Genomic DNA, 23,451 nt, shown 5'->3' with positions numbered 1-23,451 from the left:
ATATGTCTAGATGTTTCAAGAGTCCCCCAGAGTTGTAAGAAATTAGGAGAATCCTTTTGGTCACAGGAATTCAAGTTCAGCTTCGCTAACAAGAGTGATAAAAAGTCAGCAACGTCAATTCCATTGCCAGGTTTAGAACCTTCACAGTAGATTTAGTCCTGTATAAAGCAGTACTCCTTCCACTAGCCCATGCTGCAGAGTAAGGAATCAGAGACAGGTTCACTAATGAGACTTAACTGCCATAAGTGGTGCTTGCCATTTATGTAGGCTGCATACTTCCTATTGCACCAAGTCCGGGCTTCTCCAACTGGCAACAATTTGGCAGACCCTAGGGGTCTGAACAGCTCATCCAGCATGATAATATCCCTTAAAAGAGGTTTGGGGCCAGAGACCAGTACCTCCTGAAGTCTCTTTATGTCTGCTTATGCATGCCTGTGCCCTGTTTCTTTTAAGTACGGGCTGTCTCATCTGATGAAGTCGTATATAAATATTTATACGTCAGGACATCTCTGGTCTTACTCACCAGAGACATTACAGCCTTGATAAAAAGCTTCCCTCTGGCAGCCTTCGCCGCCACAGTTTATTTAACAGGGCAGTTGAGAGGTGAACTTCCTCTTGCTGTTTGCAGAGAGGATGGGGCCTTGCCTTGCTTGAAGTTTCAAGTGTTTGGCCTGTCACCACTGGGGACTGATGTCTGTGCTTTCCCAGGGACTCCTCTGATTAAGAGAAGTGTGGGTTCTCCAGTGGGCCATCCTACCCTTTAGGTTTCAGATCTCCAGTATTAGTTGATAAACTTACAGATGCATGATGACTGGTGGGCCCTTGGCAACTTTTGTCTCACTGGACCCCTTTCTCCACTTAAAAAATACTTGCCACTACATTGGTATGAATATATTAATATTATATATTTAAATATTTTGTATAATCTAAAATTTTTTTCTGTAAAAGAAATTAAATAATGCTTGTTCATGTGTGCTAAGTCGCTTCAGTTGTGTCCGACTCTTTGTGAGCCTGTGGACTATAGCCTGCCAGGCTTCTCTGTCCATGGGATTCTCCAAGCAAGAATACTGGAGTGGGTAGCCATTTTTTCCTCCAGGGGATCTTTCTGACTCCAGGATCAAACCCACAACTTCTGTGGCTCCTGCATTGCAGGCAGATTCCTTTATCACAGAGCCACCAGGGAAACAGGGGTTCATAAACATATGGTTGAGCCCTAGGCACTGTGCCTAGTGTACCTAATGGATTGTTGTTGTTATTTATTTGCTAAGTCATATCCGACTCTTTTGTGAGCCTGTGGACTATAGCCCACCAGGCTCCTCTGTCCATAGGATTTCCCAGGCAAGATTACTGGAGTGGGTTGCCATTTCCTTCTCCAGGGGATCTTTCCGACCCAGGGATCAAACCCACGTCTCCTGCGTTGGCAGGTGATTCTTTATCACTGAGCCACCAGGGAAGCCCACCTAATGGATAATCAGCCCTATATACAATGGGCTGTTTCCTCGGCTGGCACTGTGAGCTCACACGAGCTAAGCAGTGACTAACGACTCTATGACTGAGGATTCCATCCCAGAGAGCAGTAGCTTCTTCGGCCTCCCAATGAATAACTAAGTACCAAGCAGAACTCTTCTCCTAGTTCAGTTCTAACATATTTTACCCACTGTTACAAAGCATGATAAAATGTCGTCCTTAGTCAGCATTTTCTCTGGCCTGGTGGATTAAGTGTTGGGAATAGGAATCTGCTTCTTCAGCATCTTCACAGAGAGACTTCTGAGATTGATGAATGGCATCCTTCATTTCCAGGCTGGAACTGCTTCTGTCATTTAGCCTGCAGCACTGCAGAAGGCAGCTGAGTGAAAGGGGGTGTGGAAGTTGATTAACAATGAGATAGATTACTGCAGCTCATCTGGAGAAAATAGGCTTGGGGCTGGCTTTAATCCATGTCTGTTTTTAGTGGTAATCGATATAGACACCTCTTTTTCAACCCCAACCATAGTCTTCCGTAGCAATAGCCTGGAATGGGGTTCAGAATGCTACCACTGCTGTCACAGCTGGCTGCTGAAGAGTTTATTAATGAGCCCCACCTGAAAACTGATGGTGGCTGGAACTGGGTAGAACTGATATATAAGATGAGAACTGGGAGGTGTCCCCCACCCATGGGGTATACTTTACATAGCCACCCTTGCTTTTGGATTTTCCTCCAACTGGGACTAGGCTGGGACTCACACGCTAGAGGAAATAAATAGTTGTTGCTGAGCAGGCTAAAAACTCCTAGCCCCCACTTGGCTTAATAGCCCTGGCTCTGGTTCAGTTCACTGAGTGGTATGGCGTTTGGCTACTCCGCGGGGACCTTGCCGAGACCTTGAGTTCAGATTAAGCAATCTCTCTCCCTCCCTTCTTGTAAAGCAAAAATTCTGTTTAAATCAATATGTTTCCATCCCCCGAGCTGAATGTGGCTTTCAAGGATGACAGCATCAACTCCATACTGCCCTTGGCCTTGTCAAGTCCTGACCTGAAATAGAACAGAATGGTGTGGGGTAGCTGGGTTTGTATATGTTAACACGTACAGCATAAATGCAAAGATACAGACCCTGGGAATCTTCACACAAAAGGCAAAACTGGTGGGGATACAAAACAAAAGTAATCAGAGTGAAATAGAATTAGAAAGAAGTGAAGTTGATCAGCGTTTGCAGTCTCTAGGAAACTTCCCTTTGGAAAACAAAGGAGAATGTGATTTTCCATTACTCACAATATAATAGGTCAAGGGCCTGCAAACTATAGGTTTAAAAATAAAAAAGAAGAAAAATATACGATGGAGACTGGTTGGGATCATAAAGCCCAATATATCTATTGTATGGCCTGGTGTTAGCCAGGAGTCTTCAGAGAAACAGAACCAATAAGATACAGTCTAGTTAGGAAGACATGTTCCATACCTAGAATAAAGCCTTAAATCCTGTAGAATAAAATACAAACACTTGTTGAGGGCATGGCCTTGTCTTGTTCATAGATATATCCTCAGGACCTAGAACAGTATCTAGACCATGGTACACACTTAATATATTTGTTGAATGAATGACAGAGTAGAGAATGACTTAGTGAGTAGGTAGGTAGGTTTGGTCACTCAGTCATGTCTGACTCTTGCAACCCTGTGGACTGTAGCATGCCAGGCTCCTCTGTCCATCACCAACCCCCAGAGCTTGCTCAAACTCATGTCCACTGAGTCGGTAATGCCATCCAACCATCTCATCATCTGTTGTCCCCTTCTCCTCCTGCCTTCAATCTTTGCCATCATCAGGGTCTTTTCCAAGGAGTCAGTTCTTCACATCAGGTGGCCAAAGTATTGGAGTTTCAGCTTCAACATCAGTCCTTCCAATGATGGCAAACATTGCCCTAAAAAGTCACAGGTTTTCAAGAAGAAGCATAAGCATAGTGTAAATGTAGGAGTTCATAGATCCGTAGCAGGGAGAGCTGTTTAGCCTAGTTCTAGCTTACTTCCAGCTTATATTATCTGTTTGGGGCACATCATCCCTAGAGGCAGAGGAAGAGATTTGGAATCAGATTTTAGCATGATATCAGGCCCTTTTTTCTTAGAAGGGCCTTCACTTGCTCCAGGTTTGGGAGCCTTCAGGTTGCACTGAGCTTGAAGATGCTTCACTTTGCAGAGGGTGGAAAGTCAGGGTAATTTCCTTTCAAGATACATTTTCCCATTCCTATCCTTTCTTTATTCTATCATATCCACTCTTTGTAATTCATCCTTCTATACCAGAGTGTGAGGTCGGGTGTTAAGTGCATTTTCTACTTTCCCTGTTTAGCTCCTGTTGTTGAGTTATATTGAGTTATATTCTGTTGTTGAGTTATATTATTTGTCTGAGATACTATTGGTTGAATGATTTCCTAGGGAAAAAAACGATTCAAATGTAAGATAAATTTTTATGCAGTCCCACTGCCCACCTCTTTTGTGAAACTTTCTTGACTGTTTCAATTCACATATCCTATTTCAATATAAATCATACTGAGAATGTCAGGGAGTTAATCATTCATTGTTTTGTAATTTTTTAAAGGTGTGATAAGTCTATCTCCCCCACAGATCCCACCTTGCACTTACTTTACCCTTCAGCATACCTCAGTGTTTAGAATATTGCTTTTACAAAAATCAGTGCTTAGGCCATTTATCTGGGCAACTACCAGTTGCTAAAGGTGTTCCAGTACCTCTGTAAAATGTTTCTCTGCTGGACTCTTTTACCACCCAGGGAAGCTTCTGGGAGAATAAGATGTGGGGGTGGGGATGGGGAAAGTGAGGGAGTTGTGATAAAAATATATTGGGATATCACTAGTACAGAGCAACGTTTCCCCAAGTGGCTGTGCATCAGAGTCACCCAGATACCTCCTCTCCAGGGAGGGGCTTGAGAATCTGTATTCTTAAATGATTCTGTTCCCTCAAATGATTCTGATGTGCAGCCGGCACTGACCTCATTGTTCTCTAGTGCTTGTCCAACTTGAACTTATATGCAAGATTTTGCACTTCTGATAAGTTCCCAGGTGGTGCTGATGCTGCTGGTCAGAAGAACAAACAAGGCTGTCAGGTAGTGTTTCTCAGCGTGTGGTTCCTGGATCAGCAATGTCAGAATCATCTGGGAACTTGTTAGAAAACACATTCTCAGTTCCCACTCTAGATCTACTGAACCCAAAACTCTGGGGTGAGGCCCAGCAATCTGAGTTCCAACCATCTTTGTGGGTGAGTCTGATCTTCACCAAAGTCTGAGAACTGCTACTGTAAATAATACTAGTAGTAAGGTACAAGGTGGGGGGGGGGCGCTTCCCAGGTGGCGCTAGTGGTAAAGAACTCACCTACCAATGCAGGAGACAGAAGAGATGAGGGTTCGATCCCTGGATTGGGAAGATCCCCTGGAGGAGGGCACAGCAACCCACTTCAGTATTCCTGCCTGGAGAATCCCATGGACAGAGGAGCTTGGCAGGCTACAGTCCCTAGGGTCACACAGATTAGGACACAACTGAAGCAACTTAGCATGCATGCATCCAAGGTACAAGGGAGTGACACAATGTGTTTGGAAAACTTGAGTTCACATGTCAGCTCTGTCCCTACTCTTCCTGGAACTATAAAATGGGGATAGAAATAATAACATGAATTCAACAAACACTGATTTTGCCAGGCATTCCATTGGATGTTGGGAATATATTAAGATGAGTAAGATAAATCCTCTGCCCTTGAAGAATTCCATTGCCTTGCCTAATGAATAAGGTTTTGTGTGTCTTAAATTAGATAGTGTATGTGAAAGTGCTCTGCAAACTATCATGTATATTGCAAATTTATAGTTCTGAGCAAATCCTGCCCCTTTTTCTTACATCTTGCATTATGAAGTAGTTCACCTAAGTCTTTAAGCTTTAGTAGATATTCCACTCATAAAAGATGAAAGATGGTCTTCAGTTTGTTGATGTGGTGTATCCCACTGATTGACTTGCGGATAATGAAAAATCCAAAGATGAAAGATGTGAGTTGAATAGTAATAAAAACATTTTACGTGTGTCCGGTGCCTCATACTTTAGAGGATCTTTCACTGCTGATATCTGTTTTAATCATCACAACAACTCTGTGAGATAGTGTACAAGGATTATCAGGTGGATTATCTCTGATAGATATTGAATTAAAGCATACAGTGACTGTCAGAGAGACATAGCTAAACTCCTCTGTTTTGAATTTATATATATCAGAAGCCTTATCAACTGCTGGCAGGCAGTTGGATTACATGCACATTTCAAGAATCAAAGGCTACATGAGGAAAACAGAATAATATTCTTGCATCATCAAAAACCCTTTGGAGTGGATTATAAATAAGAACTTTATATCTTTTTTTCATACAAGCTGAAACTGCAGGCCTCTTCTTCCTTGTTGAATTTTGTTTTTTTGACACAGAGCCTGATTTCAGAGTAAGTGGGTATTGAGGACTTTCAGCTTTGGACAAGCACAGTTACTGGGACTTACATCTCAACACAGACATTTTTTATTGCAAGTAAATGCTAGAGAATGAAATATTTTGCTTGAACAGACAAAACTGAAGGATAAGATAAGCTTGTTTTCTAAAGAGGACGGTTTTGAAATGTTCTGGACAGAGTTGTTTTCTTCATGTAACAGAACAAATGGCCCCCTGCTTGAGTCTTGAGAACAATTCTACAGTCTTCCATGCCAGCTTCCCTACCCACCGCCACAAGGACCTTTCACCATATCATTACACACAGGTAATTCTCCACCACCCAAGTTATGCTTCCAGTTCTGGGGTTTCCTGTGCCATGGACTGTGCTTCACTGGTACTTTCATTCAACACTGTCTTCTGTCCAATACTTTGCACCAAATTTTGGAATCTCCAGATATCTTTTGATTTAGGAAACAAATGCTACACAAATATTTCAAACCTAATTAATTCATCTATAATAAATATACAGATAAAACATAAGGACACAAAATTGGCATAGTAAAATCTTATTGTTAATAAAGAGTTTGGAAAAGGGGAAAAAGGGGAAGAGGACTTATTTTCCAAGCAGAAACTTAATGGAATTATTTCAACAGCATCATTTATGCCATTTTAATTTTTGTAAATTAAGAAACAAAGGAAGAGAGTGTGGTCCGGTGAAAGCATCTTTGACTGGGAGTCAGAAAACCTTGGTTTCAGAAGCAGTTCTGTCTTTAGACTGTGGTTCCAGCTGTAAGTCAGACACTTAACCTATCAGGACATCATTTCCCACCTCTATGAAATGGAAAAAGTATGCTTACTCAAAACTACAGGTGTTAAAAGATATTTTTCAAAAAGGGGTAAAGTCAGGACTCTTGCACAGATAAAGAAATGAACACGTGTTAACTATTTGACTTATTTAATGTATAATCAGTGAAGGAGCCAGATATTATAAACCAGTTCAAAAGAGAAAAATGGCATAATATTAAGATGACATTCTTAAACTGATCTACAGATTCAATAAAATCCCTATCAAAATCCTGTGCTGTGTTTAGTCACTCAGTCATGTCCAACTCTTTGTGATCCCATGGACTCCTCTGTCCGTGGGATTTCCCAGGCAAGATTACTGGAGTGGATTGCCACTTCCTTCTCCAGGAGATCAAACCCAGGTCTCGTGCATTGCAGACAGATTCTTTACCATCTGAGTCACCAGGGAAGCCCTAGCTGACTTCTTTGCAGAAATTAATAATCTAATACTAGAATTGATTTGGAAATTCAATGGATTCAGAGCAGCCAACAATCTTGAAAAAGAATAACAAAATGAAAGGACTTACATTTCCTAATTTCAAAGCTTACCACAAGGTTACATTAATCAAAACAATGTGGTACTGGCATAAAGACTGACATGTAGATCAACAGAGTAGAACAGAGAGTCTAGACATTAACCCTCACACTTAACGTCAATTACTGTCAAAAAGAGCACCAGGACAATTCAATGAGGAAAGAATACTCTTTCCAACAAATGATGCTTGGACAACTGGATGGATATGCATCCATGCAAAACATAAACATATAAAAAGTTAGACCCCACCTGATACCATATACAAAAAATTCACCAAAATGAATCAAAGGCCTAAATATAAGAGTAAAAAATATAAAACTTTTTGTAAAAAACATATATAAATCTTGAATTTAGATTAGGCAATGGTTTCTTAGATATGACACTAAGAATATAAGCAACCAAAGAAAAGTTTGACTTTATCACAATTAAGAACCTGTGCTATAAATGATACCATCAAAGTGGAAAGATAATTGATAAAATGGGAAAAATATTTGGAAATAATATATTTGATTAGGGACTTGCACCTAGAATATATAGAGAGAACTCTCACAAATCAATGGTAAAAACAAAACAAAACAAAAGGCAAATACTCTGCTTAAAATGTGCTAAGGGTTTGACTAGGCATTTCTCCCGATAAGATATACAAATGGCCAATAAGCCTATGAAAAGATGCTCAACATTGTTAACCATCAGGGAAATGCAAATTAAAACCATAGTGAGATACCACTTCATACCCATTAGGATGGCAATAATCAAAATGACAGATAATAAAAAGTATTGGCAAGGATATGGAGAAATTAGAACCCTCAAAAGCTGCTTGTGGGAATGTAAAATGACACATCCACTTTGGAAATGATCTGGAAACATAGAGTTATCATATGACCCAGCAATTCTACTCTTAGGGGAATACCCCCAGATAAATGAAAATATATATTTACAGAAAACTTGGACACAAATGTTCATAGCAGCATTATTCATAATAGCCAAAAGGCGGAAACAACTCAGATGCCCATCAATGAATGAAAAGATAAACAAAATATGCTGTATCCTTGAAGTGGAATATTATTCAGTCATAAAAAGAAATGAAGTACTTATACATACCAAAACATGAATTAACTGTGAAAATATTATGGTAAGTTCAGGAAGCTAGGCACAAAACTACATGATTCCATTTTTGTAAAATGTCCATAATAGGCAAATCCATATTTACAGAATATAGGTAAGTGGTTGCCTAGGGTTGGAAGTTTGGGGAGAAATGAGAAGTGCCTGCTAATAGGTATGGGGTTTCTTTTGGGGGGTAATGAGAATATTCCAAAATTGATGTGATGGTATTTGCACAACTCTGTGAATATACTAAAAACCAGTGAATTGTATCCTTTAAATGGGTGAGTTATATGGTATGTAAATTTTCTTTTTTTAAAGCTGTCAGTTTAAAAAATAAGTTTCTATTATTACAATATTCAAATTCAATAATATAGTTCATGTATGAATTACAATGTACTTTTATAAACTAAAATATTATATATTATAACATGCAATGCTCACTCTTTTAAATTTGAAGCACAGTAGCTCCTAGTGGTCACACAGAATGACAGAGTTGAAGTAAAAATATTAGAGGGCCTGGAGGTCACAGATGGGAGAAGTCAAGAAAGCTTTTCTTTTGCTTGTGAAGAAGTAAACCATTATCATGTGACAGTGCCCGTCGAGCACATGGCTTTTAGGAGCTGAGAGTGGCCCCTGGCTGACAAGTCAGCAAGAAAATCAGGACGTCAGTCTTATAATTGCAAGCAACTGTTCTAATGACAACCTGAGTGAGCCTGGAAGAGAACCCAGAACCCAGCTGAGAGCTGCAATACAGAAGATACCTTGATTGCAGCCTTGTGCAGTTCTTGAGCAGAGGTCCCAGTTAAGCTGTGCAGGGACTCCAGATCCTTGGGAAAATGTGAGATAATGAGTAGGTGTTGTTTAAAGCTGCTAAATTTATTATACAGCAATGGAAAGCTACTACATGAACATCTATGGGAGTTAGCATGTGGGGTCTCTGTTTGCATCTGAATTTCTGCATTTGCTGTTGCTAAAGGACTGTGAGCTGAATAACCAAAGAACAATGTAACCAGCAGGATGTCTTCGAATGGGCAGTGCAGTCAACAGAGATAAAATGGATGCTTAGAGACAAACAACTGGGCATGTATTAGGGGCAAACTAGTGAAGCCTCCAAACTAGAGCCTCCTAAAGAGGCTCTCCATGCCTAGAGACAGAAACTAAGTTGGAAGATGGTTATCTGTTAGGGGAGATTGTTGGGTGGTGTGAAGAATACTGTTTGAACACATAAAATTTTTTGAAAAACCTTTATGTCAAAGACACCACTAACCAATATTTTGTTGTTCATAGTCTTGATCCACGTGGGGAACTTGTTAAAAATGCAGATTTCCTGAACCCCACCCAAATCTACTAAATCAGATTTGCTAGAAGATGGCACTCAACTCTGCATTTTAAGATGCTGACCAGGTGACTCACATAAGTGCTAATATTTGAAAGCCATTGAACTAGTAATCCTTCACCTTCTGCAGTTAGAAAAAATAAAGATGGAGGTCCCCTCTATTTTTAATTTAAAAAGAAAGGGAAAGAAGGACAGAGGGTGAGAGGGGAGAGAGAGAGGAGGAGGAGAATGAAGGAGGACAAGGAAGGAGAACGAAATGCCTAACTATTAAAAATGTGCGTTGCCAAAGAGTAAGAGCCATGTGTACCACACAGAATATTTGACATCTCTGGGAAGCATCTTCATTCCCATTTCTCCCTCAACCCTACCAGGGTGAACTGCTAGAGCAGGTGGAGGTGACAGGAAGCTGAGCTCAAGCAGCCTGGTTGGCAACTGAATCACAGCAGGGAGGGTCTTCGTTTCCTGCTTGTCCTCTCTTACTGGCATATAGTATTAGACCCTAAGACAAAGCTCAGATTGAAGCAGTCCCCACCCCACCCTTCTTCTCCTTGCTTCTTTTCTGTAAGTCATGCTTTCAGTGTTTGGAGTCTGGCAGCTGCAAGGCATGGTTGCTAGGTAACAATTTCCCAGCACAAAGAACCCTCAGCTGGGAAGGTCAGGTCTGTCAGTGTGAAACAGCTGTACAGAATTTTTATTTGTCTTCCTCTTGTTTTGGTTAATCACAGGGCATGAAACCAGAATCAAACTTTTCATAGAAATGAAAAATGCTGGAGGATACCAGTTCAGCTGCTGCTGCTTTTTTCTTTCTTTTTTTTTTTTTTTTTGCTGTTCATCAAATCACAGCCTTTCTACTGTGTCTCAATAGAGCCCCAATAAGCTTGGCAGGCAGCAGGTGGAGGCAGGAGGTGGCAGGGTCAGGTGTTTCTTAGCCTCTTAGCGTCTGGGTTGGGGAGGACATAGTTGAACCATGAGCTGAGAAGGTAACTCCCTTTTTCAAACTGCCCAGCAGTTTCATATTTCAGGATTCAGGTTGCCAGAGTAAATACAGAACACCCAGTTACAATCTGAGTTAAGGATAAACAATGAAAAACTCAAATATAACTGTCTTTTTATTTGCTATATCTGGAATCCTACCTAGGATGCAATCAATTTGGTGTGAATTTTTCATTGGGTTGATACCAAAAGAGTAATAGAAGTAGAGAGAGCCATTCTGATGCTGTTATGGAGGGTCAAGCCTCACACCCGGCTTGGCACTGCTTTGACAAGTATGCTAGAAACTGAAGCAAAGAGAAGGCTGAATCCATTTCTCTTGTGATCAACTTCCTTTATAGTTTTCCCTTAGATGCTACTATAGTGACTAAATATGATTGTCATACTCTGAAATAAAAACACATGATTGATAATCAGGAGGCCCAGGATGTAGGACTCAGTAGATGGACTGTAACCAGCTGTGTGACCAAGTCACTGCTCTTTTAGGGCTTCTGTTGCCTTTCCTATGCTCTGAAAGAGGTTGGACTAGAACATGGTTTTCATAGTGTGCTCCTCCTCAATCAGCAGCATCAGCACCACTTGGGAATTTGTAGAAGTGCAGATTACCAGATTACATGATACCTTCTGAATCAGAAACTCTAGGGGTGGGGCCCTCAATCTGGTTTAACAAGCCCTCTGGGTGATTTTGATACAAGCTCACATTTGAGCACCACTGAGCTAGAGAATGTATAAGGGTCCTTTCAGCTCTCACTTTCATTGGTTTAGTTTACTGTTTGGCAAGACCCAGTGGTCAGCTGATTATTTGAAATGGCATGTTCTCATTCCCACCCTCTGTAGGGGTTTATTCCAAATTAGTTTGTCTGGGCTGTATTTCATAGTACAGAAATCTCTATAGCCTCTCTTCATTCATTCCCTTTTCTTCTTAGGCAGGGACTTCTAAGGACCATTTTGCCGAAAGACCAGTGTCAAGGTGAAGGTTTCTGGAAGGGTCTGCAAGGCTACCAACTGCTGTTTGCACACTCCATCTCATCACTAGATTAAAGGCTCTGTCTGTGGGAGTGTTGATATGCAGGAATAACTAGCTAAGGACACATTTCAATCCACTTGGTTCTTTGAGCCACAGCTGCCTTCAATTCTGATTTTTCCTTAAAACTCTGTTCTCTAAAGCCCTCTGCTGTTTCATTCCTGGTTCTTCCTATAGAACAGTATCAAACCCACTCCACTATCTTTATAAATACCTGGTTGCTAAGGGAGGCAAGCAGAATAAAGAGGAGGAACTCAGGGAGCTAAAACGTGTCCCATACCGTTTCGCACAGTTAACATCTAGTGGTGTTGTCCATGGTGCTGAATATTGTTGTCAATCCTAACTTTGGAAATCTTTGTGGCAAGTGTAGGCAAAGTATTGGATTGTTGTAATAGTCTGTCCTTTGTTTCATTTCCCAATAGAGACAACCTAATGAATTTGATAATCACATCATGCCACTTAGTCAAGATGATCAAAGCAATTATATTGTTTTATAGGCCAATGCCTTTCCCTGGTGCTTTTCCAGTGAGTAGCAGAGAAAGGTGTTACTAGCTTGGGTAACTATATTTTTTCTGACAGAAAGGACTCTATGTAAAGTGTGTGTTTACTTAAGAGCAACAGATCATTTTCCAGGTGCTGCACTGTAAATATAAATGAGTGGGGGGACCCTAAGATATGAAGTTAGCAATCAAGAGTAGGACTCACAAATCATTTTAACCATCAATCAACTTGAAGGGTAAGGAAACTCAAGAATGCTGCCTTAGTGCTGCATAGGCTATTCACATAAAGCTTCTTAAATCTACTCTGGGCTATGCTTGAGTGGGTGGATAGTGGGAATCACATAATGACTGTAGAGGGGATTAGCCTAACCCTAACACTCTTTCCAGACCTGCCCAATGGGCCTTGGTTTCTTTGCCTCCTTTGGAGTTCTCCTTATGGCATAGGCTCTACTTTATTAACTTTAAGAGAGAACTCCTTTGTGTCCATAGTGGTGATATATCCCACATAGGTATCTACTCTCAAATTTCAGTGTAATTTTATGGACTCTAAAATCAGGGATCAAAGTAGGAAAAGGACAGATGCAAGGAGCTCATGGCTGTTACTCTAATGAGCCTGAGTTTGTTTAGGAGAGAATAAGGCAGGATGTATCCAATTCCAAGTCTCTTTAAAGTGTTACAGTCAATTACATATTGTCACCCTAAAAAAGTTACTAAGCCTCTTTGAGCCTTAGTTTTATCATCTGTAAAATGGGTACAATGATACTAGGTAGTATTTATTGAGTAATTATAATATCCCAGACACTATTCCTACTTCAGAAGTCTCTTGTGATAATTAAACATAGCTGTCATAGAGTCCATGGTGCATAGTAGGCACTCAAAACTGGCATCTATTAATATTATTATTGATTTTTAAAATTTACTTTACTTCTGAGGGTCCTGGATTCAATTGGGCCATGCCTGGTAGTTTGGACTCTCTTTTCAGCCAGGAGCTGATGCTGCCTAACATTAGCTCTTAGCAAGTCTGAGATATTTGTCCCAGAAACCACAATTTTTCCTAGAAACAAGAGTAAATACAACTAATTTTTCCTATTTTTGGCTCAGCACACACCATTGTTGTGTACTAATAACCTTGAAAGAGGACTAGAGCACTCCCTAAGATGTGTAACTCCTTGGATTGAAAGAGTATTCACACAGGCAAAATCTCCTAAAGGACTGAGTCAGTTTTGTTCATCAAAATTCGCACAAATATTTTTTTCCTCTTCTGTGGAATCAGGAGAGCTTTCCAGATAGTTCAGTGGTAAAGAATCTGCCTACTAATGCAGGAGACACAGGAGACATGGGTTCGAGCCCTAGGTTGGGGAGATCCCCTCGAGAAGGAAATGGCAACCCACTCCAGTATTCTTGCCTGGGAAATCCCATGGACGGAGGAGCCTGGCAGGCTGCAGTCTTTGGGGTCACAAAGAGTTGGACACAAATGAGTGACTAAGCATGCAGCACATGGAATTAGGAACCAGGGAAGGTATTTCTGGTGTCTTGAACTTGATCCCTGTGTTCCTACAGCACTATACTTAAATAGAATGCTCAGCCGCTTTGGGTCTAGAAGGATAATAGGATACTGGCTAGAAAGGCCAGCCTTGGTGTGTTTTGGCCGCAAGTTCAATAACTTGTATCAAATACATAGTAATGATTCTCTGGGGACATTAACTCCGTGGGTGTTGCGATAATGGAACACTGACCTTCCTAACAGAGAACCTCACTTCATTGCATTGTTATCAGCTTTCCTCTATTGGAAAGAACCTCTTAATTGCTGACTTCATCATAGCCCCAGGCACTTGTTTAGCTAAATTGCCAGCTATTTCCCTTCCCTGGTGGAAGGGTCCTTCATAGCCATCGCAATCACATGATTAAAAGAAGCCTGGCAATCAGATTCCAAAGGAGCACTGAGCCTGAAGTCTTAGTACCCCTTCTCATCTTGTTCCCACTCCCTTTGCTGCCTGCCTACTGAACAGAGCTTCCAAAGCTTTGAAATCGATTTAATAGCCATTCATAGGATTTCTGATGGTGATAAAAGAAGTTCTGTTCTGTTTTCAGCTGTCACTGTGCTTCCTCTTAAGCCTCAGCTACAGAGTTTACTACTAGACACCCATCTGCTCCCTGCCCAGAGCATGCCACTCTCTTCCCTTTGCCAACCAACCAGTATCATCCAGCCTGTTAGAAAGGAGTGGCCCAATAAGGGAGACTGAGGAGTAAGATGGCTCTGTGTGATGCTGCCTTACTTTGGAAGACAATGGGCTCTGGTTGCACATAAAAGCCACCTTGAATAGGGTGGGGATAAATGTCCAATTTAGTGGGATTCTCATTAGGAGGAAGAGCATGGTGTAGCTTGAGTGAGCCCTGCCTGTTCTCTGGTACCGTGGAGATGTTAATCACGCAGCTCCTGGCAAGTCTGTCAGAGCTGAAGTGGATGATGTCACTGATATTCCAGCAAGCTCTTTGTCTGAGTGACTGCAACACTTAGACAGCTGCAGAACAGAGTGCCAGGGAGCTGAATGTGTTAATGGGAAAAAAGTGCTTCCCCTAGTTCTTTCTTCCAGAGGGATGTTTTCACAAGGACCTTTGTGTGCTGTTCAGTACAGTGGCTGGTCTTATTGCTGATGATTCTCAGAGTCACCACGGAAAGGACATTATTAGGAACACAATAGATACAGATGAGCATGCCAAGGTGTGGACCAGCAACGTTGGGCTGCTGAGAAGCTTTTTCTGTGCTTGGGTCAAAGGTTCCATTCCTTCATTTGGACTCTGTAACTGAACACAATATAAACAACTGGTAAATCTATATGATACAATGTGCAATACAATATACAGCACTTTTGAGCTCTTACTATGTGTGTCAGGCATAGAGGCAGAAGTGTACTAGTTAATAGTGTGGGAGTCTGATCCTTGAAATCAAAGCACTTTGGGATTATATTCTGGCTCTTCCAAGTATTAGCTGTGTAATTCTGGGCAAGGTACTTCCCCATTATAAGCCTCTTTTCCTATCTGTCATGGGGATCCTAACAGTAGGGAGGATTAGATGAGATAATCCATGCAATTAGTTCAGTGCCTAGCCAATTGTAAGCATGTTAACTTAATTAACATTAACTTTATTGCTAATTTATTTATGTTATCTCATTTAGGTCTTCCAATCAACATGGTGTGATAGCTACTATTATGATCCCTATTTTATAGGTGAGGAAACGGGTTCATACAGGTTAACTTGCCTAAAATCTCACAAATAGCAATTGGTTGAGCCGGGCTTGCCCTCAAGCTAGCTGACTCCAGCACTATTAGCTAATAAGCTCTACTGACGCAATTACAAAAGGCTGGGGAGCTGGAATTTGTGTCTCTCCTTAAGGGGTTCTCCACCTGAGCTACAAATTGAAATCATCTGGAAAAAATCAGACTAGAACACTGATGGCCCCTCAGGTGTGGGGGTGAGTGTTCACTTGGAAGATTCATGATTTTTTTTTATATCTTGATAAGAGTTTGTACTATACAGGTACATGCATTTGTCAAAACTCATCAAATGGTACATTTACAATTTGTACATTTCACTGAATGAAACAAATATTGAACTCTAATTAATTATATGCTTACAGAAGTATTTAAGGGTGAAGTGTCTACAGCCTATTTTGAAACATATCCAGAAATAAGAGAGGTTGATAGAGGGAAAGGTATATGTTAAAACAATATAGCAAATGCTGATTACAGGATCTAGGTGACATATGTTTGAATATGTTCATAGTAAAATGTTGGAAAAATAGATTAGAATCACTTGGGGAGCTTTTTAAAAATGCTGATGAATAGGATCCCCTCAGAATTTCAGAATTACGTTAGTCTGGAGTAGGGAGCCCAGGTGTAGGTTTTAAAAAAAATTCTCAAGGTGAAACTCAAGGGCCTTTAAAACAAACACAATGTGCTCTGGACTCTCAAAGCCAACTCACAATAAGTGTCCCTGGGTTCAAAACTGAAAGTGTCCTGATAACATCAGTCAGTGATAGCCCATCCCTCCTTCTCACTTGTATATCCCCACTCTGTACCCTCTACCCCTAACCTCAAACATTTCCTGTAGCTGAAAGCAGCACTGGGAAGAACTGTAATGAAGAGCATCAGGTAAATTATAGGTAGAAGCCACCTCCCTCTCCCACCCACTCCGATCCACTAGCTCTTTGCCCCAGGTTCTGCCCTGATGCAAAGAGCTGACTCATTGTAAAAGATCTTGATGCTGGGAAAGACTGAGGGCAGAAGGAGAAGGGGACGACAGAGGATGAGATGGTTGGATGGCATCATTGACTCGATGGACATGAGTTTGAGCAAGCTCCGGGAGTTGGGGATGGACAGAGGAGCCTGGCAAGCTGCAGTCCATGTGGTCGCAAAGAGTCAGACATGACTGAGCAACTGAACAACAACAAGGCCTCTACTTTGCGGCTGCTGGAGAGGCAGACACTCAACTTCTGGCTAAGTGGTAGACGGGACACTTAGAGCTGAACACAGGTTGTGGGATCATAGAAAAGAGAGCCCAAAGTTGCTTGGATGTTAGCTCTTGTCTTGCCACCTCTTGTTTTTAAGGAGCTGGTGGGGGACTGTGTTACCAACAAGCATCATTTAGGTCTCTTCTAGAGGAGCAGAAACCCCAGGATCCCAGAGTTTCAGCCTGTGGGCTTTCCAAAGTGCACTAAGCATATATTTGCTACCAACCCTACACAGAATCTCTCTCTCTCTCTGTGTGTGTCTCTCACCTCCCCTTTCTTTCCCTTTCTGTCACCTCCCCCCTCTCTCCCTTCCCCCTATTCAAGTTTCATGGATCTATGATGGCTTTTATGTGGGAAGGAACTCATGTTGTAAATGACCCATACGTTAAAGTCACATAAAATATTTCCTTCTGCAATCAATGTGCCAGGGGTCACAGGCTGCTGATTCAGCTGAGAAGCAGTGAACCAGGTCATTTAATCATTGATGTAACTCAGAGATGGGATTATTATCTCCCCTGAATATGAAAGGCAGTTCTGCCAGGAGAAGCAAAGACTCTGTAATTAGACTGACATATGGCCAAAGAAGCGTTGTGTGAAATTTGTGTCAGACTATAGTGGAATCATTTGGGGAACCAGTGTAGTCACCGGTAGTTCAGAGGGAAATGAAATTAGCCATATGCTAGATCAAGTCAAAACGGCTACTCCTGGAGTCTCCAAAATATAGGTAGGTCTAATGTTCTAATATCTAAACCTACTACTTTGGCCTGGTCAGAAACAAAGTTGAGTAGAGAAATAAATTTGCTTTTAATGGCCTCTCTCTACTTCCAAGCACTATGCATCCTGTTAACATTCCTGGCAACCCAAATTTGTACAATGCTTTGGACCTGCCCTACTCCACAACTATACTCAGGGCCAGGGTTTTCTAAAAGTTGGTAGACACTCCACCCATGATGCATGATATATTTATGGGTTTCCTAGATAAGCATTTCAAATTCTAATAGTTATATTTGGCTTTATATGTACTAGAAAAAATAGCACATCTGTCCTATTATTTCATCACTATTACTATTTAGGATGAGGTTAATTTCTATAGACAAAAAATAGTCATTTTTTAAAAAGTGTATGTGGTGATGGAAAATTCTGAAGGTTATACTTGAATGACTGGAAATTAATAAAGCATTCTATAGACCAGTGGTTTTCAATCTGAGGTAATCTATTCCCCCCTCCCCACCCCACAATGGGATATTTGGCAATGTCTGGAGATAGTTTTGTTTGTCACAACGTGGTGGGATGGGTGCTACTGGCATCCAATAGGTATAGGGATACTAATAAACACTCTAATGCATAGGACAGTTCCCCCACCCCCTGCAAGAAAGAATTATCTGGTCCCAAATGTTAGTAGTGCTAAGGCTGAAAAACCAGGTCTGCTGTAGACCCGTGCTTCTCAGAAGTGCCTATGAGTCAAATAGGAATGTTGTGAAAGTGCAGCTTCTGATTCTGAAGTCTGAGGTGAGGTCTGAGATTCTGCGCTTCTGAAAAGCCTTTAGGTGATGCTCTTACTGCTGTTCCATGGACCACACATTGAACAGCAAGGACCTGTAACTTCCATCTTTCTCCCTCCACCAAACACCATCTAGCTAGAGTTCCATACCCTCAAGGCTTTGCTCAGGGAGTGTTTGGTTATTCTGAGAAATGACTAAGGGGTAATGGCTGAAAATAGATTAACATGTTTCTTGTCATTTAGCAGGGCCATTAAAGTCTTAAACCAAAGATTAATTTGGCTGATACTTTCAGCAACTAAGCATAGCCAAAAAGAGAGATACATTTTGCTCTGGGGTACCTTTTGGAGAATAGACAGAATTTTCCATAAAAGGCAGGCACACCCAGGCTGGGTTTGTAAAAATGGTTTGTTGTGTTCATTTTCATTTGCCTGACACCCAGCACAGTGTCAAGATCAAAGCAGATGCCCAAAATATGTTTGTTGAACCAATTGACAAGTTATCCATAGCTCTATAGATAGCTATTAGAACAATAAAGAAAAGTATCTACTGGGGCAGAACACTGTCATGAACCTCTTCAAGGTCAGAAAGGAATGCCCTTTGGCATCTTTTTTATGTGAATGGGTACCATTAAACTGGCTGCATCTTCCCAAAATATACTTCTTACCCCTTGAATGGCAGCAGGATCACTTAAAATGTTTCTTGTTAGAAATCTTTAGAGCAGGGTAAGTGTGTATGTGGTGGGTGTTTGCGGGGGGCACTTTACCTGTTCCTTTGTCAGAAAGGAAGTTTGTGGTAAAGGATTGAAGACCCAGGACCTATGAGAAGAAACTGGGCCAAAGAGGGGGGATCCTCCAGCTATGCTGGCCTGAGCCATCAGGGTACCTCTTCCCACTACCTTTGACTCTTGGAAATGTGTGTGATTTGACATGTGCCAGCCATAGGGCCACCACTGTGCCACATGCTTCCTTTCGTGGACCTGCCACACACCAGAAAGTACCCCTTTGGGAGTCATTCCTTTGGATAATACAGGTTTTCTAAAAGTCCTTGCTAAAATATATGGAACTAGTATACAGAAAGAATAGATTGGTTGCCTAGGGCTGGGGAAGTTGGAGGGATTTTGAGAGTGACTGCTAATAGGTTTCTTTTGTTTGGTTTTAAATATTTTATCTATTTATTTATTCGACCACACTGGGTCTTAGTTGTGGCATGCAGGATCTTCAATCTTCTTTGTGGCATGCAAACTCTTAGTTGTAGCATGTCGGATCTAGTTCCCTGACTAGGGATTGAACCTGGGCCCCCTGCATTAGGAGTGTAGAGTCTTATCCACTGAACCCCCAGGGAAATCCCTAAGGTTTCTTTTTGGAGTGATGGAAGTGTCCTAAAATTGATTGTGGTCATGGTTGCACAGCTTTGTGACTATGTTAAACCCACTGAATTGTATACTTTAGATGGGTAATTGTATAGCATGTGAATTATCTCCCAATAAAGCTGTTATAAAAAGACATAAATATATGAACTAAATTAGGAGATACAGATTAAGAGATAACTAGGGGAACCTTAGTGGACTTCCCTGGTGGCTCAGATGGTAAAAGGGTCTGCCTGCAATGTGGGAGACCTGGGTTTGATCCCTGGGTCGGGAAGATCCCCCTGGAGAAGGAAATGGCAACCCACTCCAGTACTCTTGCCTGGAAAATCCCATGGACGGACGGAGGAGCCTGGTAGGCTACAGTCCATGGGGTCGCAAAGAGTCGGACATGACTGAGCGACTTCACTTTCACGGGAACCTTGGAGAACCTCATGTGAGGGAGAAAAGATGGTTCCATCCACAGGGATGGGAACATGGAAACAAGAAATCCAGGGTAGTAATTGGGATTCTTCAATTTTCAATTCTCCATAAACTCATATCTACTCTCTTGAATCCAGTTGCCAGTAACCCCAACTGTTATCAATGTGTTCCAACATTAGATTGATAGGAGCCAGGAAATATTCAAATGTAGTGAACAAAAAGAGTCAGGTCCCCTAAGATAAAAATAATCATGGCATAATTAATAAAGCACAGGGTTTGGCACTAACCTGTGGTTCTGGAAGGTCTTTAAATTCAATCAGGCCACTTGGACCATTGTTGTTTTCCACAGAGAGCTGCAGGACCTGAGGCCTGAGAAAAATGGATATTTTTTTTCATTGAAATGGAGACTATGGTTTTGGAAGAGGCAATGTTAAAACCACACTTATCTCATATAGCCTGGTGGCTAAAGTTTCCAAAACCACAGAGGGAGAACCCCTGTCTCTCCACATGTGGCTTTCCATGAACCCACTGTAATTTTAATAGTTTGGCACGTCACAGATGAAGTATAAATGGCAGGGTCTCTTCAATAAATGTGTTTGAGAAAACGGAAATGGCAGGGTGTGGGACCTAGATCCCCTATTCCTACGGCTGAGCTCAAGCGAGTTGAATACACAAGTATCAATAGTATGGTTTTGAACATAATAAAGAGCTCTCTCACCCTCCAACTTGTGTGTTGGAAATGCCTTGGAAGGAAAAATAACGTATTTAGCTATTTAGCAAGATTATGTTTATATATTGCTATAAATAAAGGGTCTTAGGAGTAGGACAGGATGGCTTGTTCAACTCAGGAAAAGAATGGGTGTCCTAGGAAGGGAATGACAACTAGGGGTTTGGGGGCTAACAAAACTAATTGGTCTTTTTCTCAGTTTTGCTCTAAGCTTCCCCTAATTACTGTGACCAGTAATTCTTGGACTTGGAAATATAAATTGAGAAGGGGCTGTTACTGGGACCCAGTATTGTGAACCTGCTGCCAGCAGCCACTGAGTATAATCTACTACAGTCTACTGCACAGCACATTGTTATTTGTGACTCCCTTAGGCCCCATTAGTGCGAGAGAAACCTATGACAAAGGAAAGACTACAAGAAGACAAAGGAAATAGGCATTCAGTAGAGTTATTAAATATGTATTTCACAGCAAGGAATTATCTCTATCGGACTCCAACTGGAGGCAGTCCAGCATTTGGCCTGCGACTGACCCTGGGTACAATAAACCCCCAAATTTCAAGAAAGCATTGTGGAAACCCCCCTGATTGAACTCATCTCGCTCTGTAGAAGACAGTGGGTTATTTACAAGGCATATCCGGCCACGTTCCCTTTCCTGCTACGAGGATATTTTACCATCTCTCCAGATTGCACACCAGGGTCAGTCTCACTTGGCTGTTTTCTTTGTGTCTGCAGATCTCAAATTGTCAGGGAACATCTCGTCAGGAAAAGGCCAGATGGGCAGACAGGGAAATGATCCAGCCCCTGAGGAAATAAAGTGCTCAACCTGTCTGCACTCCCTTGGGGCACCAGAGTGAGGGGCCAGACAGACAGGGACGCAGGAGGAGGTTCCTCCAACTTCGCTCAGAGCTGCAGAAACCTGGGCCACAGGAGCACTTTTGGAGTGTAGGGAGCAGGAAGTTCCAATTTCCATGTTGTGAGCTAACAGGATGAAATTTGATACCACCCTCCCTATGCTCTGGAAATGAACTCAGTCCTCTCTTTGAATTGGGGTCTCGGAGCCACAGAACCTCATAATGTAATTTTCACTCCCCAGGCCCTTGTAAGAGGCAAAGTGAAATACTGGTGATACGTGGTCTAATTAAGGGCTCAAACTGAAGGGAGCTCTCACTAGTTTTACATTTTGATTCCTGAGAGATCTTTTTCTCTGACGATCACGTGGCAAACAGATTTTAGACAAAAGCATTTCAGAGTCATTTTGGCATCCTCAGCACCTAGCAATGTTTGCTGCGTGGTGCTTAGTAAATGTGTCTTTAAAGAGTAAGCCTGACTTCTGGCATTAACCTCTCCTTATCGATTTGGAATATAAGCACAGATGCCATCCCTTCCATGGCCTCTGAATTGATTATGCCCTGGGGCCCTGGAAAATATCTAAATAAAACAGACAGGAAGAGTCAAGCATTGTTAGTCAGGGAACCATGCTTCTGATTGTTCTGCGAGCTGATTCTGGGGTGAGATCTAGTTGGCTTCCTCTTCTCAGCCTTGGCCCTTAGCCCAGTGGTTTTGACCCACAGCTGTGTCTCTGGACTGATTACTTTCTACAGTCTTATTGGGTTTCCTGATTGCTATCCCTGTTCCCTGTCCCATGAGCTGAATATTAGTCCACAGATGTCAGGGGAAGAGACTTGGCTTTTACTGTCTAATTGCTTTAGTGGTGATAGGTCAGAGTACAGTTCTGGGTTAAGGAGTCCCAAGTCAACTTACCTAGAAAAGGAGCAGTCAGAGAGAAAGGTCAAGTTCTAAAGGCCAGGGTTGAAATCCACAGGCCAGGGATCTGAGAACAGAATAGAGACAACTCACTGGATTTAAGTTTGGAAATGTAGGATAGGTTATGAAGATTCATTTCATAACATTATGCTAATGATATATTCAATCAATGGTTCTCAACCCAGGGGTGATTTTGCTAGGGGCCATTTAATGATGCCGAGACATGTTTCTGATTGTCACAGCTGTGGGAGTGCTGCTGTCCTTTAGTGACTAGTGGTTTAGGATGCTGTTAGACATCCTACAGTGCGCAAGATAGCCCCGCACAGCAGAAAATTACCCAACTCCGATGTCTGTATTAGAGGCACAAGATACACATTATGTAACTATATGAAACATTAAAAAGATACTGGATCGCTTCTCAGTCTTTTGAATAAGATCAAGCATAGTATCTGTTCTTATCAGTTTAATACCTGATACGTCCTCTATCTGAGGACAGTATATTAAATGGATTTTTGGAGCAGGGAGTTGGAATACGAGCTTGCTCCATCCACTCCAAGCATCGGCCTAGTATTTCAGTACTTCCAGGAATGGTGCATCCTCTCCGGGGACAAAACTGCCAGTCCGAATGAAAGTGGTGTTCTAAACTCGCAGGCAACTGGATTTTTGAAGCCCTGACACTCAGGTCTGTGCTATCAGGGTCAGTCTTATCAGGCTCCATCCTCATTTCTCATGCCTCACACCCATCTCTTCTCTGTTGTCCAAGCTCCTCCCATATCTCCTGAAAAAAAAAAAGATACTGGAAGGATACACATCATAGTTATCATAGGGGAGTGTTTAGGTGGCAGGATAATGCATTTTTTTTCTTTTCTCTGGTTTGTAAATTCTCTAACATAACTATGTTGC

At 41.7% G+C, this 23,451-nt stretch overlaps 1 protein-coding gene and 1 non-coding gene across 16 annotated transcripts in view; both read left to right on the top strand.

Annotated features, from left to right (window-relative positions):
- The window catches only part of DCX (doublecortin), a 361,602-nt gene that overhangs the window by 277,017 nt on the left and 61,134 nt on the right, over window positions 1-23,451 (top strand). The window lies entirely within an intron of this gene.
- Window positions 22,959-23,149, top strand: LOC122436210. Its single transcript, XR_006267966.1, has one exon. It is a non-coding gene; the product is annotated as a U2 spliceosomal RNA (small nuclear RNA).

Source organism: Cervus canadensis, chromosome X, assembly GCF_019320065.1.
Source record: "Cervus canadensis isolate Bull #8, Minnesota chromosome X, ASM1932006v1, whole genome shotgun sequence".
NCBI classification, from domain to species: Eukaryota; Metazoa; Chordata; class Mammalia; order Artiodactyla; family Cervidae; genus Cervus; species Cervus canadensis.
The sequence above is the reverse complement of the archived record's forward strand: the minus strand, read 5'-3'. Positions and strand labels throughout refer to the sequence as shown.